Raw genomic sequence first — 17410 nt, 5'->3', positions numbered from 1 at the left:
TTCCCCCTTACCTCTTATCCACGGGGGTGAGAGTCTTGACTGGGAAACATGGCTCTGGTCCCCAGCCCCTGTGGGACTGAAAACCCGGAGGCTTGCATGTCTCAGATCCTCCAGAGGCTGATGTAAGGGTTGCTGAAGACCTCGGATCTTTTCTTTTGTGAAAAGGAGCCCATGTGGCCAGGAAAATAGTGGGAGCTGGAAGTGACAGTTGTGGTTTTAAGCACACAGTAGATGCTCAAGAAATATATTGAGTACATGACTTGGACTTTCCCCTCCCTAAATATTATCTGTGAAGCGGGCCTATTGGACTTGCTGACCTTGGAGGTGGCTTGAGCCACCAATTCCAAATGGTTGAGACAGAGGTTTGTCTTTACGCCTTTTGCAGCCTGTTTTCCCAGTTCTTAGAACATTGGGGTGAGATCCAGAGATCCCAGAGATCTCCCTGGAACACGAGTGTTCTGCCACGAGTTCATGACCTTGGAGCCACCAACCATACCCTCACCCCTTGTCCCCTGCAGTTCTGGCCTTGCAGACCCACTGCGAGTTTCTTTGCTTCATGTGGGCTGTCCCCTGGGGAGGGAGCTCCGTGGAGAACAGAAAGAGGTGTGGGTGTGGGCTCCCCCTTGGTGGGGAGTGGGGCACAGGAGCCTCAGGCTCTGTTGACCATCAAAGAAGGGACTCGAGTGGGCAGGCCGCTCACTTGCTGTGGACGTTGGGCAAGTCTCTAACTCTCCCTGGGCTTTGGAATTGAGGCTGGGGTGATCTCTGCGCCCCCTTCCTGCCTGGGTTTTCGCATCTTATCCTGATCCCACTCTCCTCCCGGTGCTTCCACTTCTCCGTGGCCTACGGCTCCCCTCCCCATACCCGCCCTGGGCCCGGGTTAGGTTGGGGCGGGGGCGAGCTGCCCAGTCCAGAAAGTCCAAGAACCGCGAATGGGATGGCGAGGGTCAACCGCGTGGCCTCTGCCAGGAAGCGCACCAAGCGCCCGGGCGAGGAGGGCGTCAGCCAGGGCGCAGCAGCTTCCTCGCCCAGCGAAGCCTGTGCGCCTTCCTCCCGCCCCTGCAGACAAGAGGAGCCCATGGGGGCCGTGGCCCCCACCTATCCCGACGTCTCCACTTGTTCCAGAAGTTGTCCCAGTCTCCTTGGAGCATGAGCTGTTGCCTGGACCGCTGGGCTCTCGCCCAGGTCCTACCACACTGTCTAGCTGTGTAACCCTAAGCCAGTTCCTGCCCCTCTCTGGTCCTCAGTTTCCCCACCTGTAAAATGGGGGCACCCAGAGCCCTCCTCCGGGACCTGCGGCGGGGCGGGGCTGCAAGGCGGGGGCCTCCCCGCCGCTCCCGCGCCCGCGGTTCGGGCTCCGCAGTGAAGGGGGAGCGGCGCCGGGGAAGGAGCGCTCCGCGGTCATGTGACGTCCCCCTCCCCGAACTGCGGCGGCGGCGAGCGCCGGCCGCGTCTGAGCAGAGCTGCAGCGGCGGCCGCGGGCACCGGAGTGCCGAGCCCAGGACGCCCCCGGCCCAGGCCCGCGGGTGAGTGCGCCCCGCCGGGGCTGCGGCCCTGGAAAGGGGAAGGGGACGGAGGTGTCCGGGCTCCCGTCGGACCGCAGCCAAGACCCCGCGCGGGCGGGCGGGGAGGGAGGGTGGGGGCGAACGCGCGGAGGACCCGGGTCTTAAGGGGCGAGGGGTGGGCGCAGCTGGAGTCGCACAGCCCGGGCTTAACGGTGGCTGGAGAAGTCGGGGAAGGCCTGGGCTGAGCCGGCTGAACCCCTAGCCTGCGGGACTTGGTCCAGGCCGCGGCCAGGGGGCTTTGGTCCCACCCCCCTGGGTGGGTGGGGAGTCCGGTTTTCCGCCCACCCTGAGGTGGGAGCGCCTGGGGTTTAGAGGAGGGACTGTAGAAAGTGGGCGCGTTTCCTCCATCCCTGGGGAGGGGCCCAAGCCCTAGCGCTCTTCAAGAGGAGGCGCTCCTGTTCTCAAAGAAGGGAAGCGGGGGGCCTCAGATCAACGACCCTGAGCGGGGAGGGCGGTGATGTCCTTGCATCCCCAGAGACAGGGCGAATTCCCCTGTCCCTGACCCGCGGCAGAGCGGGGCACACGCGTCACGCAGTTGGGCGCCCCCTCGTCGCCTCCCCTGGTTCGGCAGGATCTGAGGACTCGGTGGGAATTCACGGGCGGTTTCCGTGCCCTGCAGGGTTTGGTGCCAGCTGCGGGGCGCCTGGGCTTGGGGAAGAAACCCTGTGTACACACACCCGCGCGCACACAGTCTCCGGAGGTGAGCGGCCCCCTCCCTACCCTGACAGTTAGACCCCAGCCTGTGCCTGCCCTCGGAGTCCTTGTTAGCACAGGCCTGGTGGTGGGGTCGGGAAGAACATCCACCGCTCACAGGGCGCATTGGCCTCTGTCCCTGGGCTCCATTCCCCTTCCTGCCAAGCCAGAGGTCAGGCCCCTGGGGCGGCAAGCAGGAGGGACACTGAGGGAAGGGGCACTGAGGCAGGAGGGGCACTGAGGGAAGGGACACTGAGGGAAGCTGGCCAGGTGGAAGTAGGAGAGAAAGGCAATGGGGTGAGACGGTATCACTTCCTCTCCACAGGAGGCTCCCAGGAGGCTCCTGGCGCCTTTGCACAGGTAGTGGTGCCTCCTTCCTGGGGGTGTTTGGGGAAAAACGCTATGGTGGGGGCACTGGGGAAGGTTGCCTCGCAGATGAAACAGAACATTGGCCAAAGGTGTCCCTGAATGGGCTTCTGGACTGGCACAGGGCCCTGAGGGCTGTGGCTGAGTGGGGAGGCAGTGGTCAGGTCCAGCTGGCCATGGGGGCCCCCTCCAGGACCTCAGCCTCACTCTGAGAGCCCCCAGCAGCCGGAGGGTCTGGCAAGGGGTGAGTGTTCCTGGATGGCCTTGGGAAGGATTCCAGGGTAATGATTAATCCTCAGGTGGCACGAGCAATTTCCCCCTTCACAGCAATATTTCAAGGCAGGGGCTGAAGCCTCCATTGCACAGATGAGGAAACTGAGGCTCAGAGAGGCTAAATGAACTGCCTGAGGTCACCTAGTCACCTTCCGCAAGGTCTAGAATCGTGGTTCTCTGACTCTTGATGGGAGCAGATCTCCACAGTGTTGGGGTGGGGGAAAGGGGAACGCCGTGGTAGAGTGCTCCATGTGGACCTGTTCCCCTTTGCTGCCAGGAGGGGAAGGTGCCTGTGGCCAGAAGCTGGGTCAGGTTGAGGAGAGGGTCCAGAGTCCTAGGCTCACCTTGCCACCCCCTCCCATGGAGGGAGGGTTGTCCCATGGAGCACCATAATGGTGCTTTCACCCTGGCACCTTCCCAGCTTCCTTGGGCAAAACCCTCTCCTCTTCTTCCCAAGATGCCTGCCTGGCAGGGGTCTCAGGAGACCCCTCTCCTGGCTCTGACTACCCTCCACCCTTAGGAGACAAAAGGATTCTTCCTTTGGCCTCTTGGAGGGCAGCAGGGAGAGAGGTCTCTGGCGCTCAGGCCACAGGCTCCCACAGCGGGGCCTCCGCCTCTCTCACCTGGCCCTGCCCCTGCCCTGCTGTCAAGTTCTGGGGCCAAGAGGCCTTTTGAGGACTCCTCGGGCAGATCTGTCCTCCATGCTGCCGTCTGTCTGCAGAGGCCTTTGTCCTGGTTGTCAGAGGCTGCTGAGCAGCCGCACGTGCTGTGCAAACAACCCAGACCTGAGCACGGCCAGACACAAACGCAAATACAGTTTGACTGACAGATACCCTGAGACCCAGACACAGGAACACACGGGCACACCCAGGCCAAGACCCCTGCCCCCAACTCTGCCTGACACACAAACACTGAGAGACACACCATCCAGATGCTGGCATGTGTGTACACACAGAGAGATGGAGGTTGTCAGCAAGGAGAAGAGCCTCTTCAGAAGCCCTCGTCTGCTGTTGCCTGCCTCCATTATCTCCTCCAGGGTGCACACATGGTACACGCGCACGCAGGAAGAACACGAGGACGCCCTACGCCCTTAAAAATGAACCTGGCAGACATGCACACGCACCCACCCACACCCAGGCCATCATGGGTGCACACACGCATGCATTACATCAGCTTCCTGCGTGTGGGATGTGAACGCTTCATCACCCGGGGAGGGGAGTGGAGGCCCCCAACCATCCCCAGCAAAGCCTCCCCTTCCTCCCTCTTTTCTGATTCATGTGGACCCATCTTGGCTGACCCTAAGAATCCAGGGAAACTGCCTGGTGCTTCCCGCTCAGTGGGAAGCACCTCCTCTCCTGCCGCCCCTCTGTGCACACACCCACCGGGTTACCAGGGGAGCCTCTCCCCAGGCTGCTCCTTTGCTGCCCCTGAAGGTGTTGTTCTGCAGGTCCTTCCCAAGACAGGACAGGCCCCAGCGCAGGCTCCAAGTGGCTCTGGGGTTCCCTTTCCTTTCCACTTTTGCTAGAGGCATTACCAGGCCCCAGTTTCTGCTTTGTCCTCCCAGCAAGGCTAGGGGCCAGCTGGTGTGAAGGGAAGGGAGTCCTCAGCACTCTCTGCTCACCTCCTTGCATGGCAGGACCTCTGCCAGGCTGGCCCTGGCACCCTGTGCCTCTGAGAGACTGGCGCTGTGGAGAGATGCTTCTGTGGGCTTAGGTGAGGCCTTAGGTGAGGGCAGGCATGCTAGATGGGGAGCGGTGAGTGGCTCCCAGCTCCAGCACGCTCCCTCAGCACTCACGCCAAGCCTGCCACAGTGCTGATTCCCTGTCCAATCCTGGCCCTGCCTCTTGCTGGCTGTGTGGCCCGGACGAGTCATTTTCGCTCTCTGGGCCCAGCTCCAGCTCTGGGAGGCAACTCAGCCTGGCTGGGGGATGAGGAAAGTCAGAGGTGTGAGGTGGCAGCCCTGTGCCAATGAGGAAAGGAAGTTTAGCTCTGGTGGCAGTGTGGGCACATGGGGCCCCAGGCTGAGGACTGTCTGCAGAGTGCAGCCTCTGGATCCACACTAGGGCCAAGCAGGGGTGGCCAGTCTCGGGGCTTCCTGGGGTGGCCACCTGGGGTCAGCCTAGGAGGAGGGGACACAGGGGTAGGGGGCTGCAGCTGTCGCTCACCTTTGTGGACATTTTATGCCTCAAAATGTGCTCTGTATTTAGGGCTAAAGTCCGGCACTGGCAGGCAGGTGGTGACTCAGAGAGGAAGAAGGAAAAAGAGGCAGAGGGGTGCTGGTGGGGAGGCACCCCAAAACAGAAAGGTCCCACTGGGATTCCAGCCTTTCCTACTGGAAGAAAGGAACGTGACACTCCTGCTTTGCACCAGCACAGTGAGAGCTGCCTCGTGTGCCTACCCACTAAGCATTTAATGAGCATGTAGTAGATTTCGGGAACCGTGACAGGCACTGGGACACAGAGATGAGCTGGGTCCTGCGGTCCCTGCCACAGCCAGGTGCCTTGTCTCAGATGAGGAGGTGAGGCTCAAAGACAGAAAGTGACTTGCCCACTCTACTGGTTAATACCTCTGCCAACCGAGGCCACCCTCCCTCAGGCCCCCATTTGGAGGAAGCAGACCCAAGTTCGAATTCTGGCATTGCCACTGAGCAGCCATACAACTTTTGGTGAGTTCCTCTCTCCCTCTGAGTCTGTTTCTTGATCTAGGAAGTGGGGATCATAGCGCCTGCCTGATGGGTATGTTTCAAGGGATAAGAAGGCGAATGCGAGCAAACACTGAGGGCAGTGCCAAGCTTATCCTAGGCATTCTGCTGGGTCTAAAAAGGGCATAGATTGGGAGTCCTCAGGATGCCAAGTCCAGTCTCTGCTGTGTGACTTTGGACAAGTCACCTGCCTTCTCTGTGCCTCATTTCTTTCTCCCTAGAACAGGGATGACGAGCTTTTATTTGCCTGCCTCCCTGGGGATGTTGTTTGTGGGGCCAGACATACTGGCTGGGAGCTGCTTTGAAAAATATAAAGCCGCACTCAGAAAAACACACAGAGACACACTGAAGGAAAGGCAAACACCAGAAAAATCTGGAGAAAAATCTTTTCTAAAAACATCAAATATTTCTCCACAGCCAGAAAAAAATAAGCCTTTTCTTCAGTGTTTTGAGGGTAGTAAGAATTTTTTCTTATTCCCTTGGAAAACTACCTTGGAAACTTCACATTTCCAAGGTAGTTGGTATGGCTATCACCAGGTGAACTGGGTAAGTTTCCTCCTTGAGGAGTCCTTGCCTGGCACATATTAGCTGTTCAGTAAATGATAATGTTAGTGGTAGAATTACGAGTTGCACAGCAAGAGCAGGAGTGGAGGCGCTCCTGGAGGCGAGACCAGCTACAGCGTGGGCAAGGGCGGGAGGTGGCAATGTGGACACTGGGTTGGATTCATGGAAGGCATATGTAGGAACAAATCAGGGTCAGTCTATTAAGGGCCTTGAATGGCAGGCTGAGGAGTTTGCATTTCCCCAAAATCAATGCGGGATACACGGGAGGGGCGGGCTGAGCCCACTAGCCTGGAATGAGGAACCACCTGGCACAGTTCTCTGCCCTGCCACTGCTGTGTAAGGATTGCCCCCTCACCTGTTTCCCTGGACCTCCTTTTCTCCCAGTGTGCAAAGGAGAGGATTCCAGCCTCTTCCATCCCAGGGGCAGGCAAGAGGATCAAGGCACCAAGCCACCCAAGAGCTAGGTTGCCATGAAAGCCGGGGAGCCAGGAGCTGTCATTGGTTCAGGAAGTCAGGAACCTTGTGTTCCCCTGCTGGCCCCACCCCACTAGCTGGGTGAGCTCAGGCAAGCCGCCCAGCCTCTTTGAGCTTCCCTTTCCATCTGTGGAATGGGAGGATGTGGTTTCTCTCTTTGCAATACAGCTCCCATGAATTGAAGCTGGTTGACTGTGTTGTGTGAGCCTCAAGTGTATGTCTCTGGGGGACTTGCAATATTTCTTGAAACTACAGTACCTGTTCCTCAGGCTCCCCTGAGAATGTGGATCTGCTGGCAAGGCTGGGGTTGGGGGGCAGTGGGTGAGGATCAGACGCCTGAGCACCTCAGAGGCTGTGACCTTTTCAAGGCCACAGGAGCCATGTGTCTGCCGCAGCCAGGCTGTGGGGGCAGCAGAGGGAAGGTGGAGGTGGGGCAGATGGGTCCAACCCTCTGCTTGGCTCCTGAACTCCGGGCCCCAGTTCTGCGAGGGAAAGCCATCTCAGTACCCCGCTCAGAGGACAGCCCTCTCCAAGGCCCCACTCCTTGATTTAGGGCTCGAGGGGTAGGGTGGAGGTGGCTGATGGAGGGTGACCTTGGGAACTTCTTCCTGCCTGCAGGTTTGGTGCCAGAATTTCCAGGGCAGCCCTGATTCTTCTCGCTCAAAAGTTGGCAGTGTCAGGGACCCTCGAGAGGCTGCCAGGACAAGGCCTGAGCTGATGTCACCATCACCAGCCTCTTGCGTCTTACCCTATCTTGGAGGTCCAGAGAGAGGTCATCCACCCCCTGGCAGACTGCTGTAGGCACTGTGCCCACCCAGGCAGCAGGCTCAGGACACCATGGGGCTGAAGGCTCTAGCCTTGCCTCATTCACCACTTGCCTTTCACTTGAGGTGTGGGAGCTCTGCCAGGGATAGACGGTTGCCCATATAGCCCCTCTCCCAGGGCTCCCGGCCTCTAGAAACAGGACTGGGCAGAGCCGCTGGGACAAAGACCTCACTTGTCCCAGTCCCCAAAGCCCACAGCCCTCCCTGGCTGGAGAGGTGTGGGCTCTGTAGTCCTCCGATGGGCAGAGAAGCCTGGGACCTGCCCAAACTCTACAACGCTGGGCCCACCCATGGCAGTCAGGGTGGGAACTGGGCAGGTAGCTCAGGAATTCTAGGAAGATGCTGGTTGCGGGGAGGCAGGATGGGGCCTGAGCAATTGGATGCAGGTGGGGGCATTCATTGAGCACTTGCTGGGCCCTGTGTAAGCACTTTTCATGAATCTATTTCATTTAATCCTCAGAGCAACCCTCAAAGGCTCAGAGAGGTTAAATAGCCTGCCCCAGGTCACCCAGCTGGTGAGTGGCTGGGCCTGAGATTTGAATTGAGGGTTGTGTGACTCTACTTTTAGCCCTTTCTGTGTATTGCATGCAGAATGAGAAGGGGTTGGGGAGGGCACCACACAGAGTCTGTGCTCTGGGTAATGGGAGCAGTTCTGGGCAGGGGCAGGGGTGAGGCTCAGACTCGGAGGCTCACACCTGCAGGACTTGGCCCTGAAGCTTCCAGCTCCCTCTCCCCATGGCCTATCCCTGGGGCCCAGTGCCCCAGGCTGGCTTGGGGAAAAGGATGAATGGGGATGACTTTTCAGGGGTTCCCTTGGACACACAATCCTGCAGACCCTGACTTCTCCTGGCCCCCTATGTCTGTGTGAATTCCCAACTCAGAACCCCAAGAAATCCCCAGCTTCAGAGCTGGGAAGAAGCCCACAGAGATCAGCTGGTCCAACCCCCTCGTTTGACAGACGGTAATTATCATGATTATGCCTGATGGGAGCAATTCACAAAGGACTTTCACATCTGGGTTGCTGCTGGGTGTGCCGGAGTCCTTGGGGCCAGCAAGACTCATCCACATTTTGTGGGTGAGGAAACTGAGGTTCATAGAGGCAAAGAGATGGACCTAGGGGCACACAGTTGACCTTGGTACAGGTCTCTCCCTTCTGAAACCCGGTGCCTATGTGATGGGGCTCTGGGGCTGCACCCTGCATTGGAGTGGGGCGGGTCCTAAGAGGTCTGTATGGGGCCACGGCAGTTATCAGATGAGGCTCTGAGACTCCCAGTGATGCCTGCCTACCTCCCTGTCATGGGAACACCACCCCCTTCAGTGGCGTGGTCTGAAGAGACAGACTGGTGGGCAGAGCTGTTTCCAAGAGACTTCTCTGCCCACCATGCAAATAGGGGCTATGCTGCCCCAGAAAATCAGATTGAGAAGGGCCCTTGGAGGGGCCTCATTATTTAGAGAAGGAAACTGGGGAGCTGCCCACAGTCACACTGTGAGCCAGTGGTGGCACTGGGCTTAGAACTCAGCTTTCCTGGCTCAGCTCATAACTGTCCTTGCATGTGTCCAGTAGCAGTACTAAAGACAGTCCCCATTTATTGTGTGCCTACTATGTGCCAGGGGTGAGCTCTTTACACTGAATTCTAAGAACAATCCTATGTGGTAAGTACTTTTATTATCATTACCATCCCTTTTTACAGATGAAGAAACTGAGGCTTTGAGAGGTTATGAAAATGGCCCAAAGTCACAAGCCAGGAAGTGGCAGAGCAGGAATTTAAGCACAGGTCCATGTGATTCCAAACCCATACTGATGCCAGGTCTTGTATATATTATGATAGGACTAAAGTTGACTTTCTGTTTCTTTTTGTTCATAGTCAATGTAGGACATCATTCATTCGTTGAACATTTATGGAGTCCTCACTAAAACAAGAAGACTATAGGGCTGATCAGGGTTGAGGCTCAGAGATTACGTCATGAGGCAGGGGGTCTCAGACACTGCTAGGCTCTCTGCCTCCACCAAGGATGGCTGCCTCTCCCTCCTTTTTTTTGGAGAGTCTTGCTTTGTTGCCCAGACCGGAGCACAGTGGTGCAATCTCAGCTCACTGCAACCTCGGCCTCTTGGGTTCAAGTGATTCTCATGCCTCAGCCTCCTGAGTAGCCAGGACTACAGGCATGCACCACCATGCCCAGGTAATTTTTGTATTTTTAGTAGAGATGGGGTTTCGCCATATTGGCCAGGCTGTTCTCGAACTCCTGACCTCAGGCGATCCACCTGCCTCGGTCTCTCAAAATGCTGGGATTATTACAAACATGAGGCACCGTGCCCCAGCCATCTCCCTCCTCCTTCTGTCCCCACCCCAGCCTGACTACATTTGCAGCATCTTCCTCTGATCCTCCTGCCCACCTGTTTTACCCTTGAGGTAAATGAGGGCATGACTCAGCTAGGGCTCCTGGGCTTTGTATATCCCAAAGAAGACCCTACTGGCAACGGTGTTAACAGCCACCACCGTGCAAGCCGCTTGTGAGCACAAGGCACTATGCGAAGGTGTCTGTGTACATCACCTTGTTTAACACACCATCACCTGTGAGCTAAGAGCTAGTATCATCTCCATTCTCCAGATTGGAAACTAAGGCTGACAGTCACAGCTCAAGACTGAGTTGGGGCTGGGTGCAGTGGCTCTTGCCTGTAATCCCGGCACTTTGGGAGGCTGAGGCAGGAGGATCACTTGAGGTTGGGAGCTCGAGACCAGCCTGGCCAGCATGGAGAAACCCCATCTCTACTACAAATACAAAAATCAACCAGGCATGGTGGTGGGCGCCTGCAGCCCAGGCTACACAGGAGGCTGAGGCAAGAGAATCGCTTGAACCCTGGAGGCTTGCAGTGAGCCAAGATTGTAACATTGCACTCCAGCCTGGGCGACAGAGCGAGACTCTGTCTCACAAAAAAAAAAAAAAAAAAAAAAAAAAGGCTGAGTTGGAACCACTTTGTCCAGCTCTCGAGCCTATGCCCTTCCTCACTGGCTCACTCTGCCCTGCTCGGTATCTGGGCTGTGTAGTGATGCATTTAGAGCCCTGGTTCCTGGAAAGAAGGCCTTCAGCCAAGCAACAGGTTTATTAAGCACCTACTGTGTGTCTTGGGGAGGCGCTTTGTGAGGCTAAAGCTTGTGAGGATGGGGAGATTGGGTTCCTCTGTGAGAGATCTCGAGGCTGCATGCCCCCCATCCTACCCCAGAAGGCATTCAAGCCCCTGAGGATGCCAGGACAGAGCAGCCAGGGCAGGGCAGCGAGTGCTGTGGGAAGGACTTTCTTCCTGGCAGGAGCGTCCCTCACAGTGACTCAGAACAGTGTGAAGACCTCAGAGAGATTTTGTAGCCATATCTGCATCCACTGATCCTTAGGCAAGTCATTAGGTCTCTGGGACCCTGGCTTTCTGCTCTGTGAAATGGGGAAGATGATTGTACCTAATTTACAGGGTGGATTTAAGGACTGGATGAAAGCGCTTGGCACAGGGCCTCGGGAACTAAAAGGGGCTGTGCCATTGAGCCGCAGTGCACGGGTGATAGGGACTGAGGTCCCGAGGAGCTCGGAAGAGCTGGATCTGCTCTGTTTGCACACCTCAATTTCCCCCGTTAGCCATGGTAGACATGTAACTCTTGCATGATCGGCCTCACGGGGCTGTTGTCAGGATCACAGAGATCCCAGAACGCGTAGGTGCGGCCCCGTGATCTGCGCACCGAGAGAACGGGTCCCGCGGGAGGGGGCGGTGGGCGGGTGCAGGTGCGCCCTTGTGAGCTGGGAGACGTGCGGCGCCTGGCGCCGGGAGAGGGCGAGGACGGGCGCTGGAGCCGCCTCCGTGTAAGGGAGGGGTGAGGAAGTGTCGGGGGCGGCGAGCGCGCGGTTGGCGACTCTGGGCGCTGTCCGGGCGGCTCCGGGTCCCCACCATTCTCGGAAAGGCACTCGGGGCGCTGTCCCTGGTCCTGGAGCCCGGCCGGCCCTCGCCTGCAGTTCTCGTGAAGGCCAGTTGGTGGCGCCCGAGACCGCGGCGGACTCCCGGACCCATTAGAGAACATGTTTTAAAAAGCGTTTTTCGGCAGGGGGAGGTGGCTCACGCCTGTAATACCAACACTTCGGAAAGCAGAGGCGGGCGCATCACCTGAGGTCGGGAATTCGAGACCAGCCTGACCAACATGGAGAAACCCCGACTCTACTGAAAATACAAAAATTAGCTGGGCCCGATGGTGCATGCCTGTAATCCCAGCTACTTGGGAGACTGAGGCAGGAGAATCGCTTGAACCCAGGAGGCGAAGGTTCCGGTGAGCCGAGATCGCGCCATTGCACTCCAACCTGGGCGACAAGAGTGAAACTCCGTCTCCAAAGACAAAAAAAAAAAAAAGGCCTTCTTCATTTTCCTGTTACGATATTCCTAGGTAATAAGCCTGCCTAGACACCTGACTTCAAAAACCAACTATATACTGGCATAAGAGATGAAAAAGGCCCTCCACCTCCCTACGTGAATGCTGTGGCATGACCACACCACAAGAACTAATGAAGTAACCAGCCTTGAGCACCTATTTATTAAAAATATACCCTTAGGTTTTTTAAAAAATAAAATTATTTTAATAGAGATGGAGTCTTGCTTTGTTACCCAGGCTGGTCTCGAACTCCTGGGCTCAAGCAGTACTCTCACCTCAGCCTCCCAAGGTGCTGGGATTACAGGTGTGAGCCACCTCGCCCAGCCTACCCTTAGATTTTTTTTTTTTTTTTTGGTACAGAGTCTCACTCTGTTGCCCAGGCTGGAGTGTACTGGTATGATCTCAGCTCACTGCAACCTCCGCCCCCTGGGTTCACGCAATTCTATCTCAACCTCCTGAGTAGCTGGGACTACATGCGCATGCCACCACGCCTGGCTAATTTTTGTATTTTTAGTAGAGACAGGGTTTCAGCATATTGGTCAGGCTGGTCTCAAACTCCTGGCCTCAGGTGATCCATCCGCCTCAGCCTCCCAAAGTGCTGGGATTACAGATGTGAGCCACTGAGCCTGGCCTACCCTTAGATTTAAGAGCAGAAAGTCATGTTGCTGTACCTGACCTCTAGTTCAGAATGACTTCAGTAGTTGCACCTTTGAAAAATGTTTTATGGATTAAAGCCACACCAAAAAATACTCATTTGTAAACCAGAGTTAGGTTCTAGGATGGGTTACCCGGGCTTTTTACCTACCTGAATATCTAGGAGAATAGCTGATGAACAACAAATCTGAAGTGGAATTCTGGCTAGCGTAGCTTTCCTGTCCCCCACCCACTGAATGACAGCGGCGACTCCATCATTTCTGAGGACTGAAACCACCCTGGTGCCCTCTGAGGGGCAGAGCCACCCTTGTTGAGAGCCACTGCCTCAGTGAGGGACTCGTTGGGGTGGAGAGGGGTTCTCAGAGCCCCAGACTGGTTGGCCTCCTGGGAGGGTGGCATCATAAGGAACTGTTGGGAAACCCTCTCCCCACATTATAGATGAACCAGCAAAGGCCAGAAGTGAGAAGGCACTTGTGGTGAGAAACGATGGGTTGCCAGCAGAGCTGCGGCCACAGGCAGGTCTCCCCACGTCAGGGCTCTGCCAGCCCAGCTTCCTGAGGGCAGCTCTGGGCCTCAAGCAGTCTCCCAGCTTTGTCCAACTGCCCCTGAAAATGGGCTGGGAGGGCCACCCCCTTAGCAGTGGAGGTAGGAGAGGAGGGCCGGCTGGCTAGACACCAGCCTGTAATGCATAAGAGGAGTCTTGGCCTCCACTCTATAATCCTTGGAGATGCAGCAGTTGCACCCTTCTCTGACCCCCAAAGAGCCATTCTGTCTCCTACCTTTATTTCTTCCCAGTAGTTAGCTGGATGCTCCATGCGTGTATGTGAGGTGTGTACACATCTGTCTGTGTATGTTGTATGAACAGAACGTGATTTGAGTAAGGCTGTGTGGGCCTGAGATTCCTGTGCCTGTATCTGCTGTCGTTGGTGTGTGTTTACATGCATGTACAAACCCAGCCGGAGTCAGCAGGTGCGTGTGCACTGACTGGGGACATGAGGGTGGGAGCTGGAGTTGACCTTTGCATGTGCATGTGCTTGTGGGTTTGCAGCATAGGTTCATGTAAGCCTGTTCGCATGCATTTGATGTTGACGTGATCTCTACGGGCATGAGTTAGATGTCCCTTTGCATGTGCATGGCACAGTACTAGACCAAGTGCATGTGTGACCTGGGAAAGTTTGTGTGCAAGTGTGCACACAGGTCTACCAGAGACCTTGTCTGTCTTGTTCAGACTCTATCACCAGTGTCTGAACAGTGTCAGCCGCACAGTGGGTGCTCAATACAGTGTCAGCCACACGGTGGGTGCTTGATACACACTTGCTGAATGATTGGGGGAAGGAATGAAAGAATATACACCTGGGTGCTGTCTCCAGAAGGGCTTTGCTTCCCAGGGCCTTTCAAGGCACATGATCTGCATGGAGATGAGAAACATATCCTCAGGGGTAGGGCCTGAGTGGGGTTAGGTATTCTGGTCAGGCCAGATTTTCCTGGTCCGTGACGGGGTCCCTTTAAGTAGGCAGGGGTCTCAGAAACCCATTGAACAGAGCAGGAGTCTCAGAGCCAGGGCAGAGGCTGGTTCAGTGACCTCACTGGCCAGCTGCCTAGGGAAGGGCTGTGAGCCAAGTCACACCCACTTTCCGTCCCTTCCCAGGGGCTGGGGAACCCCAAGGAGACTCTTTCCAGAAGCTTCCTGGGATTGGGTGGGTGTGGCTTGGCTAGAAAGGCCATGGGCAAAGTAAGCATAATCTTACTTCCAGAGCTAGCAGACTTCTGTCAAGGCAAATGCATCTTTCCATTTTTTTTTTTTTTTTTAGATGGAGTCTTGCTCTGTCACCCAGGCTGGAGTGCAGTGGTGTGATCTTGTCTCACTGCAACCTCTGCCTCCCAGGTTCAAGCGATTCTCCTGCCTCAGCCTCCTGAGTAGCTGGGTGCCACCATGCCCAGTTGATTTTTGTATTTTTAGTAGAGATGGGGTTTCACCATGTTGGTTAGGCTGGTCTCAAACTCCTGACCTTGTGACCCGCCCTCCTCAGCCTCCAAAAATGCTGGGATTAAAGGTGTGAGCCACTGCACGCAGCCCATTATTAGGTCTTTAACCCAGCAAAGTGAGAGTAGGGCTTTAACAGATGAGCAAACTGAGGCCCAGAGAGGAAAACTGATTAATAATGCAAAGCCACACAGGAGGCTGCCTGGGCCAGGGCAGGAAGCCCAGGACTGCCTCCTCTCCCGCCCAGAAGGCCTGGGGCAGATATCCTCAATGAGTATGATTGGGGGAGGGGAGGAGGCTATTGGGGGTCCTGGCAAGAGCTGGCTCCACCAGCCCCCACCTAGAGCCCAGACCTAAGATCTTCCCGGGGTTTGCTCCTCCCTCTCCCCTTGCATTTCCCTGGCAAGGGGGAGCTGGAGGTAGGTGGGTGGAATACCCAGAGTTCAGTGAGAGGTGAACTTGGAAAGGCAGCTCTGCAACCCTCCACCTTGTGCTCTTCTCTCTTCCTCTACAGTCTGGCAGCTGTTTGAACAACTTGGGTACAAAACTAGGAGGCCCACAGGGGAGGCTTCCTCTCAGAAGGAGGGCTTGGACCCTGGAAAGCAGCCTGGCACCGTTTTCTAGGTATGAGGCTGGAGGCCAAGGAGGAAGAGGGCTAAACCTCCTTCAAAGATGTCAGTGACTTCCCAGTGCCAGGCAGCAGGCACCCCGTCTGTGCTGACTGTGGAGCAGTGATGTCCCCGTCACAGTGGGCCAGTGAGACCAGTGTCATAGGATGTTACTAATGTGTTTGACGTCACACAGCTAGGAAGCATCAGAGCCTGGTCCAACCCTGGTCCCTGTCACACTGCCTCTGTGTGGGTGTGTCAGTCCTGGAGGCTGTTCCACATGCCCACACACAGAACTCTCCCAGTCTGTCCCATAGCTGCATGGCACTGCATGGCATACATGGACCATAATTTATCACATTTCCTCTGGGTGGCCATTTAGTTTTAGAATTCTTACGAATAAATCTTTGCTAGCCCTACAAAAATGGCAACTTCATATAGTTTAGCCTAATAAAAATGATGTTGCTACAACAATTTTTTTTCTTTTTTTCTTTTCTTTGAGACAGAGTCTTGCTCTGTCGCCCAGGGTAGAATGCAGTGGTGTGATCTTGGCTCACTGCAACCTCCACCTTCTGGGTTCAAGCGATTCTCCTGCCTCAGCCTCCCTAGTAGCTGGGACTACAGGTGCCCACCACCATGCCTGGCTGATTTTTGTATTTTAGTAGAGATGAGGCTTCACCATGTTGGCCAGGCTGGTCTTGAACTCCTGACTTCAAGTGATCCACCCGACTTGGCCTCCCAGAGTGCTGAGATTACAGATGTGAGCCACCGCGCCTGGTCTTTCTTTTTCTTTTTTCTTTTCTTTTTGAGACAGGGTCTTGTTCTGTCACCCAGGCTGGAGTGCAGTGGTGCAGTCAGGGCTCACTGCAGCCTCAACCTCCCAGGCTTGAGCAATCCTCCCACCTCAGCCTCTCAAGTCACTGGGACTACATATGTGCACTGTCACACCTGGCTAATTTTTTGAGTTTTTATAGAGATGAGGTCTCACTGTGTTGCCTAGGCTGGTCTCCAACTCCTGGTCTCAAGTGATCCTCCCTATTCAGCCTCCTAAAGTACTGGGATTACAGATGTGAGCTACTGAGCTCAGCCAGCAAGTGTTTTATTTAACAAACACATATTAAGTGACAAATACTCTACTATTCTGAATGCTTTATCATTGGTAACTTATTTAATCCTTGGCAAAACCCTTTGATGTAGGTACTGTTATTTTCATTATCAATCCCATCTTGCCGATGAAGAAACTGAGGCACAGAAAGCTTAAGTAACTTGCCCAAGGTCACACAGGTGACAAGTGGGAGAGTTGAGATTTTAGCCTTCAAGGGTGAGGATATAAGCACATGCCTCAATGTCCCTTGTCCTTGCCATTCATCTCCAGGCTCACATGCTATGATGCAGGGGGTAAATTCTTGGAAGTGGTCTTGTAGGTTAACAGGATGCATTTAAATTCAGCTGTCACCAAGGGACCAGAAGCTGGTCAGGGACTGTCCTGCTGCAACCCTGGCCAAGGGAACGTGACCCCCACTAACCACCCCCACTCCCACCCCCACCCCCATCCCTTGCCAATGAGGCAGCTGCAGCTGGTCAGAGCAGAGAGGCTAGAGCCCACACTGGGCTCTTTGTCTTCGGTGGGAACCCTGCGGCCCCCATGGCTTCTCTCAAGGGCCCACTGTCCCAGTACTAGCAGGGCCTCCCGGGGGCCAGGCCTGACTGGGAAACTTGGCACATTGGCGGCCCCTTGGCCACTCCGCCAACTGGGCATGCAGAACCCACTCAGGGATCATTCCCACTGAAAAGACTGGTGAGGTATAGGTCCATGTCTAAAGGGATGCAGCAGCCCAGATGTGGCTGGAGTCCAGGCCCCAGCCCAAGCACTGTGCACATCCCCATAGCCCAGGCCTAGCTTTTCAGTCCTCTACCCCAACCGCCTCCCACCTCTCTGAGAGCCCCTGCTGCTGCTGCTACTACTTAGGAAGGAGGGAGGCTGTTGCTGCTACTACTTAGAAAGGAGGGAAGGAAGGAGGGAGGGAGGCAGGGAGGGAGGAAGGAAGGAAGGAAGGAAGGAAGGAAGGAAGGAAGGAAGGAAGGAAGGAAGGAAGGAAGGAAGGAGGGAGGGAGGGAGGGAGGGAGGGAGGGAGGGAGGGAGGGAAGGAAGTAAGTTCCTCCCTTTTCAGGCAGACCTCAGTGCTCCCAGGACCCACTCCTCAGGAGCCTGCCCTGGAGTGCTTCCTCCCCCCAGGAATCTGCAGCGCTGCCCAGAGCAGAAGGGGCCCAGTCCAGGCTCCAGAGCACCTTGCAAGGGGG

The 17410-nt window shown here is 55.9% G+C and overlaps 1 protein-coding gene across 13 annotated transcripts in view; it reads left to right on the top strand.

The window, feature by feature from the left end:
• Window positions 1-1330: 1330 nt before the first annotated feature.
• Window positions 1331-17410, top strand: part of RAP1GAP (RAP1 GTPase activating protein) — a 74147-nt gene continuing 58067 nt past the window's right edge. For 8 of the 13 annotated variants that reach the window (XM_050790909.1, XM_050790887.1, XM_050790874.1 and 5 more), the window contains exon 1: window positions 1423-1526. The gene's annotated coding sequence lies outside the window, so the exon portion shown is untranslated. Of the gene's footprint in view, window positions 1527-2184; window positions 2266-17410 lie in introns of all 13 variants that reach the window. The other 5 variants (XR_007725748.1, XR_007725747.1, XM_050790894.1 and 2 more) reach the window with 5 other exon arrangements.

The sequence above is a fragment of the Macaca thibetana genome, chromosome 1 (assembly GCF_024542745.1).
Source record: "Macaca thibetana thibetana isolate TM-01 chromosome 1, ASM2454274v1, whole genome shotgun sequence".
Taxonomy (NCBI): Eukaryota; Metazoa; Chordata; class Mammalia; order Primates; family Cercopithecidae; genus Macaca; species Macaca thibetana.
Note: the sequence above shows the minus strand (reverse complement) of the source record. Positions and strands in the feature narration are given on the sequence as shown.